Below are 16,952 nucleotides of genomic sequence, written 5' to 3' on the forward strand. Positions count from 1 at the left end.
CAATGAGATATCTCTGGCAGCGATAGCGATGGCGGAGAAGGACGTGACAGGGACACCAGCGAGGTTTGGACAGGAATATTTCCTTCCTCTGCTCCGCTCATGCCTCGATGGGGAAAAACTAGGTTTTGAGACTTGGCTTTTATCTTTTATAGACCTTTCTCATTCTTTCCCACCAAGATCTTGCATCAGTGTGGGATCAACAATTCAGAATGACCTGAATAGATTAGAACGCTGGGGCCACACTAACAAATACATTCCAACAAGGAGCAATGTAAGATACTGCATTTAGGGCAGAAAAAAATGCATTCACAGATACAGGATGGGTGACACCTGGCTTAAGGAGACTCTCTTTGGGAACGGAATCTAGGAGTCCAAGTAGACAACCCGTTGAACATCGTGAGCGTGTGATGCGGCCAGCTAAAAAGGCAATGCGTTATTTTAGGCTGCATTCATAAAGTATAGTGTCTAGCTTCAACGAGAAGTAATAGTGTCACTATATTCTGCTCTTGGTCCGGCCCCCTGACTATGTGTCCGTTCTGGCACCACAATTCAAAAGGACCTTGAGAAACTGGAGCCATGTGTCCAAATGAGGAAGACTACTAAACTGGTGAAGGGTCTTGAAACCATGAGCCCTTGAGGGAACGAGACTCTTAAAAGCTGTCTGATGCCCTGTTTAAATACTTGAGAGGGATGTTCCATATTGAGAAGGGAGGAAGCTTATTTGCTGCTGTGCCAGAGACCAGGACACGGAGCCGTGGGATTGCAATCTGCAGGAAAGAGGATTCCAATCTTAACCATTAGGACCGTAGGGCTGTTTGCAGTGGAACACAGTCTCTAGGGTGTAGTAGGTCTCTTTACCTGGAGCTGTGTATAAAGATGCTGGATGGCCATCTGTCAGGGATGCTTTGATTGAGGTTCCTGCATGTGCAGAATGGGGTTGGACTGGATCAGGGCCTTTTGGGGTCTCTTCCACTCTATTGATTCTATAATTCTATGAAGCAGAATCTTACATCATGGACTTCCTCTTAGGGTTTGTGTCTCTCTGCCACACTGTGCTTGTTGAGAGTCTGTTGAGTACAAAGGGTATGAGTGACATGATCAGTATGGTCAAATCTTACACTTAGGTTTGTTTCTGCCCCAGTGGAGGAAGTGCACTGACGGTGGGTATGCACCAGCTGGGAATGACAGTGTGTGCACTGTTGCACTCCATATGACTCGGTGTGTGTTTTTGTAGCAAGTGGGGTGGGGGAATAATCAGGGCATTGCCACTTGAATAGAATTCTGCCCACCTCCCCATGTAATTTTCTCCTCTGGTTCCAAACTTTTTAGCATTGCATTAACTTAAAACTTCAGTTGAGCCTTTAGAATGGACCCAGGTAATAGGAACGGCAAATTTGAAGGCTGAGGAAATGTGTTAATACTAGGAAAATAAAGGCTATCCAAACGGACTTTCCATGATATTCTTTGCACAACAAGGTGGTGAAATGTGGGCTACCCACAATCCACCTGTGGTTTGGATTTTTTACCTGGTCTACCCGCCCAAACTCAAACTCAAACCAGGATGCTCAGCAATGGCCCTTCTTCTTCATCCAGGCTCATGATGTGTACCGTTTGGTAGTGTTCCAGTGGTGGCTCTGTCCTGGGCCCTGTGCTATTCAACATCTTTATCAATGACGTTGGACGGACACAATTGGGCGCCATAGTTTATCAAGTCTTGAGATTGACCACCAAATTGGATGGAATATCTATTACTCCAGAGGACAGGTCAAAGTTTCAAATGCCTGACTAGATTAGAAAGTGGGCCAAAGCTAACACACAGAGACATGTAAGATAATGACAGATCTAGGATGGGAGCCATCTGTTCTAACTCGGACTTTACATGTGGAAAGGGATCTAGGGAGTCCTAGTAGACCACAAGTTGAACATGAGTCCACCAATCGTGGTGGCCCCTGTGTTGTCTATTCTAATGCTATGATTTTATGATCTGTGATCTAGTAGACAGTCCGAACAGGAGTCAATAGGTCATGCGAGGTCCCAAGTTTGGGCCTCCCTGGTCTAGCTTGAGGAAAGTATAGTGCCCTCTGTATCCTGCTTCCCGTTCTGGGTATCCCCAATTCAAAAAGATGTTGCGAAATTGGAGGGCCTGGTGTCAAATATGGAGTGCGCTAAACTGGTGAAGGGTCTGGAAACCCTATCCCTATCGAGGACATGACTTAGGCATATGGGGATGTTTAACCTGGAGAAGCGAAGGTTAAGAGAGGATTGTGAAGCCCTGTTCAAATACTTGAAGGGATGTCATATTGAGGGGGGGAACAAGCTTGGTTTTCCTCTAGTCTAAATATATAGACCCAGAACCAATGGATGCAAGCCTGCCTGGAAACGAGTATTCCAGCTCACATTAGGAGAACTTCCTGACAGTAAGGTTCTGTTTCAACAGTGGCGACAGACCACTCCCTTGGAGAACAGCTGTGTTCCTTGGAAGTTGGTGGAGTCTTATCTTTGGACGGTTTTGAACGGTTGGATGGCTCATTGTCGGGGGATGCTTTGACTGGAGAGTTCTGCATGGCAGATGTGGGTTGGGCTGGATGGCCCTTGCGGTCTCTTCCAATTCTCTAGATTCTGTATTCTATGTGGTGCCCTTGAACAGGCCACATTCTCTCAGCCTCAGAGGAGGTTAAGTGACAAACCCCCTCTTAAGACATTGGCCAGAAAACCCCACCAGAGGGGTTCGAAAGTCAGTAGTTGAGTTGAAGATATGAAGGGACACGTGTAGTTTGGGGTTGTTTGTTCGGGGTTGGAGTAGACTCAGAGAGACCCAGCGTCAAATCCTTATAGAGTTGGTATTCCCCTGGTTTGTTTTTGGCAAATCCCACTGTCTCAGCCTCAGAGGAGTACAATGGTGCAAGTCCTCTCTGATGCCCCTCCTTGCCAGGAAACAAAGCTCTCGGAGTAGGCTGGCTTGGTTGGAAAGGCACAATCAACCCAAGAATGGTGATTGCAAAGTCTGGCGATATTCTTAATGGAGAAGTTTACATGGACATCACATCAGTTAAGATAGACCACAAATATTGGGCTGTATTGATTCCTTTATTGGTGTGCCGTAAGTGGCAAAATTCAGAGACAGAGGGACCCTCAAGCCTGGGTACACGTTTTTTGAAAAGGTCCGGTTAAACAGGGGTAAAGTGAAGGCGATGCCTACAAAGAATAACAAGATATCTATTTCTATTCTTTTCTATTCCTATCCTGCCTTTTTTGTAATATGGGACCCAAGTGCAAGCTAAAAATATTTAGCCAGAACGTATATATGCCAATTTATAAAATTAAACAAACCAATCCCATTAACATTTAAAACAGTTAACAAGCATGGAAAGCGTTAGTAAAGATTAAATATCTCTGTATATATCTAATTTCATATCCATATCTTATATTAGCTACCTCATTATAGATCTTTCGGTACGCCACCATTTAAAGCTGAGGCCTGTTTAAATAGACAGGTCTTGCTTAATGGCGAAAAGAGAGTCAGAGTACAAAGCTAGGGGCAAAGAGATCACTAAACCAACCATGATAGCGGCTCAGTGTATAATCAATGTCACCTCTGGTTATCTTAAAGTTTTCTCTCTCTCTCTCTCTCTCTCTCTTCTGGCTGCATCTACACTGGAGAAATAATCCCGTTTGACACCAGTTTTGGTCCAAAACCACTCCAGAAATAATCCCAGTTTTGAGACGCCTTTACCTGCCCTGGCTCAATGCCTCCGGATCCTGGGGTATTTGTTAGGCTCCATGCTTCACCAAACTGCCGTTCCCGCTTCCACAGCAATCAGCCATGGCCTTTAAACTGGTTTCTACTGAATTATTTTATCCGAGTGTGGATGCAGGCTTCTGGGTCCTTTTTTGGCCGTTTAAGATCTGTACTGCTTTCTATTTATTTTTTTTTTTTTTTTTTTTTTATTTTAGAAATTTATTCCTGCCTTTCTCCCAATAAATCGGACTCCAAAGGCGGCTAACAGCCCTTTAAACAATGCAGGTCCCTAGAGGAGGATGGATCAAGATTCAAACTGACCTGAATAGATGTAGAAGGCTTGGTGCCAAAGCTAACAAAATGGATTTTCAGCACAGCGAAGTGTAATTACTGCATTCGGGCTAGTCAGAACATAATAACTGCAGAGATTCTAGGCATTATGGGGGACACTGCTGGCTGATGAGAGACTTTTTCTACATAGTGATTGGAGTGAAACCCCTTGTTTTTTTTTCTCGGTCAGAGAAACTTTGAGGAGAATTTTTAAAAAAACTATTCTTCCCCCAAATCTCCCTTCCAACTGGTTGATTATTTTCTCTCCTTTTTTCAGCAGCCAGCGAAATCTTTTTCACAGATTTCTCTTGAATGACCATATAAGAGACAGGAGAATAATTCGCTAATTTATTTTGCATTTCAAACTCAATTACCATCTCAAAAGGCCGTTTTTGCGAAGGTTTTTAACACACACATTCTATGCTTAACAACCCTGGGGCACACACACGGGGGAAAAAAGGGAAAAAGCCCAGCCTCACAAGAATGCTCGAAGGCCCTCACGGACCATCCAGCTCCAACCCCCCTTCTGCTATGAGTGAATACATGGGATCCAACTCTGCCCTTCTCCCCTGGTGCGATGCCCAAGGTCTCTTTAATACTAATAATAATTAATACTAATAATAATACTAATAATAATATACTAATAGGCAAGGATGAGTTGCAGATATCCACACACCACACTTATAGTGTTACTGCCAAGTGTTGAAGCCGTTATTTATATTGTGTACATACCCAGTTTCTGTATGTGTGTGTTGTTTGTGGTGTTACCACACACAAACTGTGGAGCAGCTGAAAGTGTAATGCCTGCCTTGCATGTAATTATGCTTTGCACGTCACCATCTTTGTGTGTGTGTGTGTGTGTGTTGTGGTGTGTTGTGTTATATAATACTATATATATACCATACATACATATACACACACGTATATCTACACACAACACACACACTGTGGACGTGTGCTGGAAAGTTTAATGCTGCATGTATATTGCTTACACACAATCTTTGTGTGTTGTTTAATTATATACTACCTACATCCTATATACATATACCACACGCCTTATATTATATATATATAAATATATATACACACTCACACTCAACTGTGAGCTGCTTGGAAAGTGTAATGTGCTGCATGTATATGCTTACGCGCCACATCTTTGTGTGTTTTGTATATATTTACTCTATATACATACATCCTACACTACAACACACACACACACACACCCATCTATATACCCACCCACACCCACACACACACACAACACCACACCACACAGACAACTGGTGATGCTGAACTTTTCCCTGCCATTCATTCGCTTTTCCTTTTGTCTCTTGTCCTTTAGATTGCAAGCTGAGGGCAGGGAAATATCTAGTTCATTTGTAAGCTGCCTCTGTAGCCTTTTGGCTGAAGTAAGAGCTGGGCATAACTTATATTCTTATTATTATTTTTTATTTATTATTATTATTTATTATTTTTTATTATTATTCTTATTCTTATTATTGGCATTGTGAGATGTTTGCAGGATTTCCAGGAATGAGGGAGAGTGTGACTTACCCACTGTCACCCTGTGGATTTACATGGCTTGAGCTGGGATCCTTCCAGTTCACCTAGGAAATTCATGGCTGACCTTGGGCGAGTCACATCCTCTCAGCTTCAACTCACTCCTAGGTATCCTTCATGGTATGGTTTTCTTCTGGAGACTTCTTGCCATCAACCCTACTCTGCTCCTAATTGCGGATTCCTGCTTGGCTTATTAGGGGACTGCGTTCCCAGCAGTTCTGTGGTGCTATCAGCGCAGCTATCATATTGTTAGACTTTCCCTGCCCTCTCTCTCTGCACTTCTCCCATGTGTGGCTGCTAGAGGTCATGCAATCATTAATAATAATAATTGGCACAGTCTCTCAGCCTCACGAGGCGGACCTGACCAACTCTCTCTCCAGCTCCTCTCAAGGTGATGCTGCTAAGTGACCCATCCATCCAACCCCCTCCTGCTTGAAAGTATACATAGGAATACATGGCTACTAGAGGGCATGTGTCTGACCCCTGTTTTCAACATCAGTGAGGATACCATGGAAGAGCTGGGACAAACGAGGGTTTTTCTTTGGCATAAAGAGGCGTTTTGTTCATGGGATGCCCTGAAAGCTGAGCTAGTTTGTGACCCTCCCAGATGAGAAGGGGCGGGGTTGTGTGCAAGTGGCAATGCTCTTCTGCCAAGCAGGAATCCTGAGAAGTGCGCGGTGGGGGTGAGATGGCAAGAGTTCTGCCATGATTAATAAAGCCTACCAGGAAGGATACTTAGGAGTTGACGCCTGAGAGGTGTGACTTTCGCTCAGGTCGCCAGTGAATTTCTCTTGGTGGAACTGGGAGGCTAGAGTTGGGGTACCCTCAGGCCATCAGTCTCAACCCCCTTCTGCTCTGAGGATACATAGGAATACATGGGGCATTACTAGTAGGGCATGTAGTTCTGACCCCTGTTCAACATCAGGAGGCGTGACACTGGAAGATGTTGTACAAACTGAAGGTTTTCTTGGCCACAAGAGGAGGAATTTTGCCATGGGATTGCCCCTGAGCTGGAGACAGTGTTGTGACCCTCACAGATGAGAGGGGCGGGGTCGGGTTGCCACGTGGAATGCTCTTTCTGCCAAGCAGGAATCCTGCGAAGGCTGCAGAGTGGGGGGACGATGCAAAGAGTTCTGCCATGACTAAAGCCTACAGGAAGGTAATCCTTGGAGTTGAAGCTTGAGAGGTGTGACTCGCTCAGGTCACGCCTAGTGAATTTCTTATGGTGAACTGGGAGGCTAGAGTTTGGGGTACCCTCAATGACCTTCCAGTCCAACCCCCTTGCTATTGACGGCATTACATGGGATCCACTCTGTCACCTCTCCCATGGTGTGCTTCAAGGTCTAATATTAATAATCATATATACAATATACTACTAATAATAATAGGCAAGGAGTAGTGCAGAATATCCCACACACACACACAAACTGTGGAGCAGCTGAAAGTGTACTGCTGCATTCCTATGCTTGCCCGCATCTTGTGTGTGTGTATATATATATATATATATACACATACATATACATATACATACACGCTATACACACACACACACACACACAAACTGTGGAGCAGCTGAAGTTTAATGCTGCATTGTATGTGCTTACACACACTTCTTTGTGGTTTGTAAATAATTAACATACATACATACATTACAATCTATACACACACGCATATATAATTATATATATATAAAAATATATATACACACTCACACAAACTGTGGAGGTGCTGAAAGTTTTAATGCTGCATGTGTATCATGCTTCACCCCTTCAGTTGTCATCTACGTGTACCTCCTGATGTTGAACAGGGGTCAGACTACATGCCCTCTGTATGCCATTATTCCTATGTATTACTTCATAGCAGAAGGGGGTTGGACGGATGGTCCTGAGGGTACCCCAACTCTAGCCTCCCAGTTCACCATAGAAATTCACTGGCTGACCTGAGCGAGTCACATCCTCTCAGCTTCAACTCTAAGTATTCCCTTCCTGGTGGCTTTATCATGGCAGAACGCTTGCCATCTCCCCCCCACTCTGCTCCTTCTTCAGGATCCTGCTTGGCAGAAGAGCATTGCACTTGGCACCCAACCCCTCCCCTTCTCATCTGTGAGGGTCACACTATCTCAGCTTCAGGGTGCATCCCATGATCAAAACTCCTCTTTATGCCAAAGAAACCCTCGGTTTGTCCCATCTTCCAGTGTCATCCTGATGAGACAGGTGACCCACTTGGCTGTTAATGTTTGTTGCCTTCTGGTGGGCACTCTCAGTGCTTGGGAGGACCCTGGCAAAACGGGGCAAGAAGGGGGGGTTTGGGTTTTGTTGTGTTTAGAGGGCTCCTTGCAATGAGGACATGCCATGTCTTCCTCTGAGACCCAGAGAGTGGACTTCCCAAGGCCTCCCAGAGGGCTCCTATGGCATCCAAAGCCCCCTGAGCTCCTTTCCCCTGACTCTTGGAACATGGCTGTTGTCGTGTGTTGTGACTTTTAGGACTCTCCTGGCATGCAAGGCTTGTTGGGGGGCCAGTGCGCCCTTTGAGGCTGAGAGTCTGTGCCAGGGATGAGAAAAAAACAACAACAACAACACAACAACAACAATATCTGGTATTGTAGTTTTGTGAGACATTTGCCTTCTTTCTCAGAGAGCTCTGGTGGCACAACTACTACAAATCCCAGGAGTTTCCATAGCATTAAAGTATTGTCGAACTGATTATTTCTTCAGTGTGCGCCTTATTAGACTGCAGTTCCCAGCAGTCTGTGGTGTTATCAGAGCAGCTTACAACATTGTGAGACATTTCCCTGCCCTCTCTCTCTGCAACCTCTCCCATAGTGATGCAAGAGGTCATGTAATCATAATAATAATAATTGGCACAGTCTCTCAGCCCCTCAGAGGCAGGACATGACAAACCTCTCTCTCCAAGCTCTCTCAAGGTGATGCTAAGGCAACCTACATTTATTTTGCATTGTGTGTTGTGTGTGGTGTGTATGGTACTTGAATTTCTTGGCCTTGGCTAACCCAATCAAGGTCTCCACTGCAAGGTAATCTCCAGATCATAGTGATTAACTGTATTTCATCAAAGTGATTAGTCTTTTTTTATCATCAAATACCTGTCTTACTCCAAAAACGGTGGCCAAGACCTTTCCTGATAATAGTTTTGAGATTTCAAGTTCTTCTTTTCTGTGGAGAACTTGAATGTCAGAGCATGGCATAAAGGGCAGAAGCCTCCCTTTTGTTCTCTTTTGTTTTTCAAAGCAAGCTGCTTGATAAGCAAGTTGGAGCAAATCACCCTAACAAAAGAAATAGCCTCCAGGAGAATGGTAGCTTTTCTTACAACAATATGCAAATTAGTGACTATCGAGAGTCAGATGAAGGATTCGTCTCTCCCTCTCATTTCGAAATGACTAGCCCAATATTCTTACTCATTGATAGAGAATTATTCAGAATTCTCCTCTCCAGATTGTAATAGAAATGTTCGAAATTGCATTTTCTCTATTGTTCGAATTTTGGAGAATATTCTTACATCCCTACTTGAGAAAGGATCTAGGGTCCAAGTAGACCAAGATTGAACATGAGTCAACAGGTGATGCAGCAGCTAACAAGGCCAATGCGATTTTAGGCTGCATCAGTAAAAGTATAGTGTCTCGATCAAGAGAAGAATAGTGCCACTCTTCTACTTTGGTCGGCCCCACTGGAATAATCCTGTGTCCAGTTCTGGGTCCCACACTTTGAGGTTTCTCCTTTCGCACCTAAAGAATGTTTTAAAAATATATATTTGCCTGAAGAAGAGACATGTGTGTTTCAAAAGCTTAGGACAGATGATTGTGCACCTTTGGTTTGCCTAAGAGAGATGTTATACCACAATATAAACATTGGAAACTATCTCATGCAAAAGGCATTGCTGCATTATGTATTTTGGCACCCAGTTTAGGATTTTTTATATCCAATGAAAAAAAACGTAAGGAATTAACATAAGACCATTTTATGTTCAACGAATCCATTATAAAATGTTAACGAAGTCAGTAAATTAAAAAGTGTTCAGCGGAGCTGTCAATTTTGGAAGCCTCATTATGCACTTTAGAAAAAACTAAAGCAAAAGATCTTGAGCAAAGAAGTTATTCTTCCATCTCCTCCTATAGATTTTTATAATTAAAATAAACCAGTTCTCTGATTTTGGGAATGGAGCCAAACCAAGCAAATCCACCCCAAATGAAGTCCCCAAAACCCCAAGCGAGGTGGAAGAGGACACATTTATGGCTGCCCTTTTGCAACCATTGGCCAGTATCCATTGCTACTCGCCGAAAGGGAGATCACAATTCGAGTCTTGTGCCTTGCTAATTTTAGACTTTATGGGAAAGGCGTTCAGATGAGGCAGCCAAGCGGCAGGCCAAGAGCAGGCGGGAACCTGGGAAACTCAAAGATTTATGGCAGCGATGCTTTCCTTGGCCAGAGGTTGCATCTCGCTGAATGTGTCAAGCTCCATTGTTGGCTGGCAGATAGGAATATAGAGTGTGTGTGCTAAATGATGGTGCTGAAAGGTCGTAAAACAAAAGGGTACGACTTCCCTTCAAGCATTTCTGTGCCAGTCCCCAATGCTTCCATGTAAGGAGGAGAGAAATTCCCAGCAACAAGCTGCCCTTTTCGCCGGATCTAATTTAAGACTCGAATGGAAAAAGAGGCCAATGTTTTGCAGTGGTCTAAGTGCTGGATGAGAACCAGAATCCTGAGCTGCAAGGGACTCCAAGGGCCATCCAGTCCAACCCCCTTCTGCCATGAAATCCTAGAGCTGGAAGAGATCCGCCAAGGGCCATCCGTATTCCTCACCTGGAATAACACTGTGTCCAGTTCTGGGCCCCACAATTCCAAAAGGAGTGTTGACAAATTGGAGTGTGCCAAAAGAGACCACCAAAATGGTGAAGGTCTGGAAACTATGCCTTATGAGGAGAGACTGAGGGAGCTGGGTGTTTAGCCTGGAGAAGAAGAGAAGGTTAAGAGGTGATATGATGGCCCTCTTTAAGTATTTGAAGGGATGTCATATTGGGAGGAAGCAAGCTTGTTTTCTGCTTCAGAGATAGGACACATGGATGCAAGCTACAACAAAGAGATTCCACCCCAACATTAGGAAGAACCTTCTGACAGTAAGGGCTGTTCCCAGTGAAACACATTCCTTCCTTGAGGTTGTGGTGGAGTGTCTTTCTTTGGAGGCTATTTTAAAGAGGGGCTGGATGCCTATCTGTTCCGGGAGGACTTGGATTGTGTATTCTGCATGGCAGGAAGGGGGAGGTAGTAGAGATGGCCTTGGGGGTCTCCTTCAACTCCGTGATTCTGTTCCTCTAGGAGGGTTGGATGGAGTCTTCCTGCATGACAGAAAGGGTTGAACTGGAGTTGCATTGAGGTCTCTCTGATTCTTTGACTTTCCAGATTAAACAGTCTTTGGGTGCAGCACATACGCACCAGTTGTCTTGGGTTGGATGCTTTAAGGGTGGTACTCTGCCTTGGATTGGGGTCCTCTCCCAATTGAAAGGACAGCTTTGGGCGTGTCTTGGGTTGCACCTTGGCAGAAGGGTTGGTGGTCAGACTAGAATCCTAGAACCTAGCTAGAGTTGGAAGAGACCCCAAGGCCATCCAGTCCAACCTCCTCCTGCCATGCAAGGAAGACCCCTCCAAACTACAGGGCCATCCAGCTCAAAGAAGGAGCCTCCAGCAGAGATGGTCCTCCTCTTTCCTCTTCTCCCATTCTCTCTGGGGCTGTTTATCCCCTCTGGAGGGCGCACTGAAGAGAGAACTCCAGTCCCTCTTGGGTCCCTTGGTGGAGAAGAGGTCCGGCTGGGGCCTTGGGGTTCCCCTGAGGGGGCACGGCTCTCTTCTTTCGGGGCTGGGGCTGAAGGGGGAGCTCCGGGACCGTCTTGGACCAACCTTAGCGTAGGAGTAGACATACTGAAACAAAGGACAATCTTTGCCCCTAGGAAAACACATACTTGCCCACAGGATACATTGGGGGAATACTGGCCATAGGGAAGCATAGGAGAATATAGGGTATATTGAGGAACTGCCTCATAGGGAACTCATGGGAATCTGTCCATAGAGAACATAGGAGAATACTTGCTTATAGGGAATCATTGGGGAATACTTGCTCTTAGGGAGACAAAGCGGAATACTTGTCTATAGGGAATCATGGGGAATACTCGCTCTTAGTGAACAAAGGGGAATATTTGCCTGCAGGAAACATAGGAGATTTTGCTATGTTTCCTTATGTATTCCCATGCTTTCCTCTGGGCAAGGCCTGTCCTTTGCTTTAGTCTGTCCCATAGGAGTGGGTGGGGGTGAGGTTAGAAGCCCCAGGGGTTCCTTCCTTCCTAAGCTCCTCGTGCCAGCCTCCTTCTCTCCTGGGCTGGGGCTGAAGGGGAACTCCTTGGGTCCACCTGGTGGAGGAGTGTGAGGGTTGGGAGTCAGCCTAGATGACCCCCAGGACTCCCTTCCATCCTAAGTCCTCCTGCCAGTCTCTCGGGTCCCGTCCTGAGGCTGGTGCTGAAAGGACAGCTCGGAGAGCTCTTGGGCCAGGCTGGCCGGGAGTGCCAGGGTCGGGGTCAGCCTCCCTCTCGCTCGCTGGCTCTCTGCTGGGGCCCTGGTTCTGAAGGACAGCTCCGCCGCCCGGCCTCCTCCTGCTCCTCTCCTCCCTCGCTCCCTCCCTCCCTCCCAGCCCAGCCCTCCCTCCCCCTGGTCCCTCCTTCCCTCCTTCTTTGCTTCTTTCTTCGGTGGCGGCTCCATCGGAGGCTGGGCGCCGGCGGCGGAGGCACCATGCCGAGGCGGCGGAGGCGGAGGGCGGCATCGTCGTGGGCGTCGTGCCCGGGGTCTGCGGCGGGCCTGGCTGCGGGTGCGAGCGGGAGGATGAAGCGGCAGAAGTGCGGACGCTGGCGCGACGCGGGCACCTTAACTATCTGCTGGTGGGCGCCGCCGTCTTCGACGCGCTCGAGTCCGAGGCCGAGACCAGGAGCGGAGGCGCCTCGGGGCCAAGCAGGGCCAGCTCCAGGCAAGTACAACCTCTCCGGGGACGCCTGTCCGAGTCCAGGCCTCGTCCTGCCTAAGCCCCACAAGGCCGGGTCCAGTGGAAGTGGTTCGCTCGGATTCTATTTCGATCACCGTCATACCACATGGTAGGACCGGAAACGACAGAAGGAAAGAGCCGGAACGAAATAAAGGAGGGAGGGAAGGGAACGAGGGAGGTGCGAAAGAAGAACGGCAAATCGAGTATTGAGGGCGGCGGACGGACAAAGAGTAGCAGGGAAGGAGGCGCGTCAGGGCGCGACAGATGGAAGGCACTGCAGGTAGCGGATGGAGGGGCAAGGCAATAAGTACTGGCGAGAACGCGGCAGGAGGCTAGGGAGAGGAGGCCGGCTGTAAGGAAGGGAGAGAGAGAAAGCAGAGGGAAGGAAATGAAGGGAGAGAGCGGGAGAAAGGCGACTCGGAAAAGGACTGGAATGGAAGGGACGTCATATCACGTGTTACAGGTTTTCGCGTTAACTTGGCATGAGGGCGGGCCTAGCGAGCTGGCCGTAGTACGAAAGGCCTGAAGACTGGCCAGCTAAAACAGGAATGATGAACTGACGCGAGCGACCTCTTGGTCGTCTGCCCGACTTCACTTTGGCTGACGTTCGGTACACTTAAGCAATAAAGTTAGTTATTCTTCTGTTCCTTTCCTTCCTGCCTCCTATCTTTCTACCTTCCTTCTTCCCTCTCGGCCTCCTTCCTTCCTTCTTCCTTCTCAGCATCCTCTTTCCTCTTCCCTCTCACATTACTTCCTTATTTCTCCCTTCCCCTCTCTCTTTCTTACTTCCTTCTCCCTTCTCCCTCTCACCCTTCCTTCCTTTCTCTCTTTCTCTTTTCTTTCTTTCTTTCCTTCCTTTTCCCTCTCACCCTTACTTTCTTCTTTCCTCTCACTCTTCCTCTTTCTCTTCCCTTCCTTCCTTCCTTCCCCCCTCCCTCTCTCTTCCTCTTTCTCCCTTCTTTCCTTGCTTCCTCTCTCCCACCTCCTTCCTTCTTTCTTTCCTTCCTCTCGCTTTCTTACTTGTTTCTTCCTCTCTTCCCTCCTTCCTTCCTCTCTCTTTCTCTCTTCCTTCCTTCCTCCCTCCCTTCCTCTTTCCAACTTCTCCTCCTTCCAGGGGTCTCTGGGAGGGGAATCGGTGCCTTCCAGAACTCAATGGGAAACCTCTGCCTGGAGCCCTGGGGAACTCCCTGCCACTTGGGCCCGGATTTCCTCCTTTCTTTCCTCCTGTCTTTCCCTTTTCTCTTTCCCTCAGGGGTCCCTGGGGAGCCTTTCCTCTCCCAAGCCAGAAGGAGGGAGGGCTGGATTACAAATCCCATCAGCCCCAACCAGTCAATGGGAGCTTTCGTCCTCCTTTCTTCCCCCCTCCTTCCACCGACAAGGCGAGGCCCTCCAGAGGGGGGAAGTGCTAGTTGGGGGCTGATGGGAGTTGTAGTCCGCCCCCTCTGGAGTGCCCCGCCTTGTCGGTGGAAGGGGAAGGTTTCCCCCATCCCTCCCTTCGAGGGAAAAAGGGAAAAAACGAAGTAGTTACTTTCCGTTCCTTTCTCGTTACAATTCAGTTTCTTAACGCGTTACAATTGCGTTCCTCGACGCGTTAAAGCGCAGATTGAGGCGGAAAAGCCGTCTCTTGTGTCTTGTGCTCCGTCTCCCCAAGAGGGTTGTGTGGTGTGAGATGTGTGTGTGAGAGTCTTTGTGTGTAGCGCCAGAAGCCTGCCCTGAATGCCAAAAAAAGGATGGAGAACAATAGAGACAAAGGACTGTTTCCTTCCTTCGCCCCATAATCGATAATCGGGATCCTAATCGATCGCCAATGAGTTTGTTGGGTTGCTTTTCAAGGCAGGGGGGTGTCTCTGTTTTTAAAAACACAAACAAACAAATATCCTCCTTTTTTTGCAATAATTTAAATGATCTCTTTTCTCAATAATGGAAAGTATCCCTTCTTTGCAACGATCTGAATTATCCCTTTTGTTTTTGCAATGATGGAAAGTATCCCCTTTTTTGCAATGATTTAAGTTAGTCCTTTTTGCAATAATGTAAAGTATCCCTTCGTTGCAACGGTTTAAAGTATCCTTTTTGTAATAATTTAAATCATCCTTTTTTTGCAATGACTTAAATTATGCCTTTTTTGCATTAGTTTAAACCATCTCCTTCTCTGCAATAATTTAAATTATTTTCTCTTTTGCAAGTTTCTGAGGAAATTTAAATTTAGGCTGATGGCTGGAGAATCATCATCATCATCATCATCATCATCATCATCATGGCCAGGATTCTAGTTTTTAAAAAAGGAAGGAGGGCATTCCCTTCAAAGGTGCTGCACATGGCATCCACCACTGCAATCCTCAAGTGCATTTACTCTCAAGTAAGCCCATCCACTTCTTTCAAGAAACATGTGCAAGATGCCTGGAAGCAAGCACAATCCTTGCCCTGCATACCTTGCAGATGGGTAGGCTTCCTTGTGCGTAAATGCTTAGGATCCCCATGGGATTTGGGGGGGTGCAAAGAAGTCAAAGCACCCTCAGACCTCCTTGTAATGGTTGGACTTTTGGGGCCGATCCTAAACTTTAGTTGTTTAGTTGTGTGTTTTGCAGAGTTTATCAAGCAGGGTCCAATCCGCACTGCAGAAATAATCCATTCTGAGACTGCTTTAAGTGCCCTGGCTCAATGCTAGGGGAATCTGGGATCTGTAGTTGTGTGAGACATTTCGCCTTCTCTGTCAGAGAGCTCTGGGGGGGGGGGCACAATAAAACTACAATTCCCAGGATTTGGAGCAATTGTTGCCATCATTAGCATTACTAATAGTATTATAAACACATTAGAATTGGTTTCAGAGGCCCAAAATGCATAATCCAGTTTGAGACCACTTTAACTGCCCCGCCTCAGTGCTAGGGAATCCTGGGAATTGTACTTATTGTGGCACCAGAGCTCTCTGACAGAGAAGAGTAAGGTCTGAAACACACTGCAGAAATAATCCAGTTTGAGACCGCTTTAACTGCCCTGGCCCAATGCTAGAGACTTCTGGGAGCTGTCGTTTTGTGAGACATTTTGCCTTCTCTGTCAGAGAGCTCTAGTGGGGCCATAATAAACTACAGTTCCCAGGATTCCCCAGCACTGAGCCAGGGCAGTTAAAGCGGTCTCAAACTGGATGATTTCTGCAGTGTGTTTTGGACCATAGTCTCCTATGTGTGGCTGACTGACCTTTGGTCCATCCAGGGTTCAGATCCTGTGCCAGGAATCGAAGAGGTCTCATTGAATAGCCTGGGGGCACAGTCCCATTATTGTTATTGCTGTTGTTTCTAAATTTCCCTAGTTTCACCATCTACTGCATGTAGTCCATCTATGATTCAAAGGCTATCCAAGAATTGGAGTGATATCATGGAATAATGTGACATAGTCTTGTTGTTGTTGTTGTTGTTGTTGTTGTTGTTTGTAATTCTTCCCAGTGTCAACAATCTACGAGGGACTGGTGTTTTGGAGCAGCCATGATTTGTATTCTATCCAAGAAACTGGGAAAGATGTAATTCAGTAACAAGACATAGTCCTGTTGTTGTTGTGGTTATTTCTCATTATCACCTGTTTCACAAGTGTGTAATTGACTCGTGTTTTGGGCCGTCCATGATTCAAATGCTGTCCATGAATCTAGGAGCCAGAGATTGATCATTGAATAATGTTGTTATTGTTGCTGTTGTTGTTGTTTCTAATTCTTCCCAGTTTCACAGTCTATAACGGACTGGTGCTTTGGGCCATCCATATAATTCAATTGCTATCCAAGAATCTAGGAATAATGTGGCATAATCCCATTATTATTATTATTATTATTATTATTATATTTCTAATTTCCCCTGGTTTCACAGTCTCCTGTGCATAACTGACCAGTCTTTTGGACCATCCATGATTCAAATGCTATCCAAGAATCTAGAAACCAGAGGGGTATCATTGCATAACATGGCATAGTCCTATTATTGTTGTTCTTGTTGCTGTTATTGTTATTACTTCCAATTTCCCCCATTTTCACAGTCTGCTGTGTCTAACAGACTGGTCCTTTGGACCATCCATGATTCAGAGTCTGTCCAAGAATTTAGCAATGGATGCAAGCTCCAGGAAAAGAGATTCCAGCTCAACATTAGGAGGAACTTCCTGAGAGTAAGGGCTGTTTGACAATGGAAGATGCTCCCTCAGAGAGTGATGGGCCTCCTTCTTTGGAGGCGGTCTTTAAGCAGAGGCTAGATGGCCATCTGTCAATGGGGATGCTTTGATTGGATTTCCTGCATGACAGAAGGAGGTTGCACTGGAT

The 16,952-nt window shown here is 46.3% G+C and overlaps 1 protein-coding gene across 1 annotated transcript in view; it reads left to right on the forward strand.

Annotated features, from left to right (window-relative positions):
* The window catches only part of KCNK3 (potassium two pore domain channel subfamily K member 3), a 110,935-nt gene that overhangs the window by 1,222 nt on the left and 92,761 nt on the right, over positions 1-16,952 (forward strand). The gene's annotated exons all lie outside the window — the stretch shown is intronic.

This window comes from Sceloporus undulatus, chromosome 1 (genome assembly GCF_019175285.1).
Source record: "Sceloporus undulatus isolate JIND9_A2432 ecotype Alabama chromosome 1, SceUnd_v1.1, whole genome shotgun sequence".
Lineage (NCBI taxonomy): Eukaryota > Metazoa > Chordata > Lepidosauria > Squamata > Phrynosomatidae > Sceloporus > Sceloporus undulatus.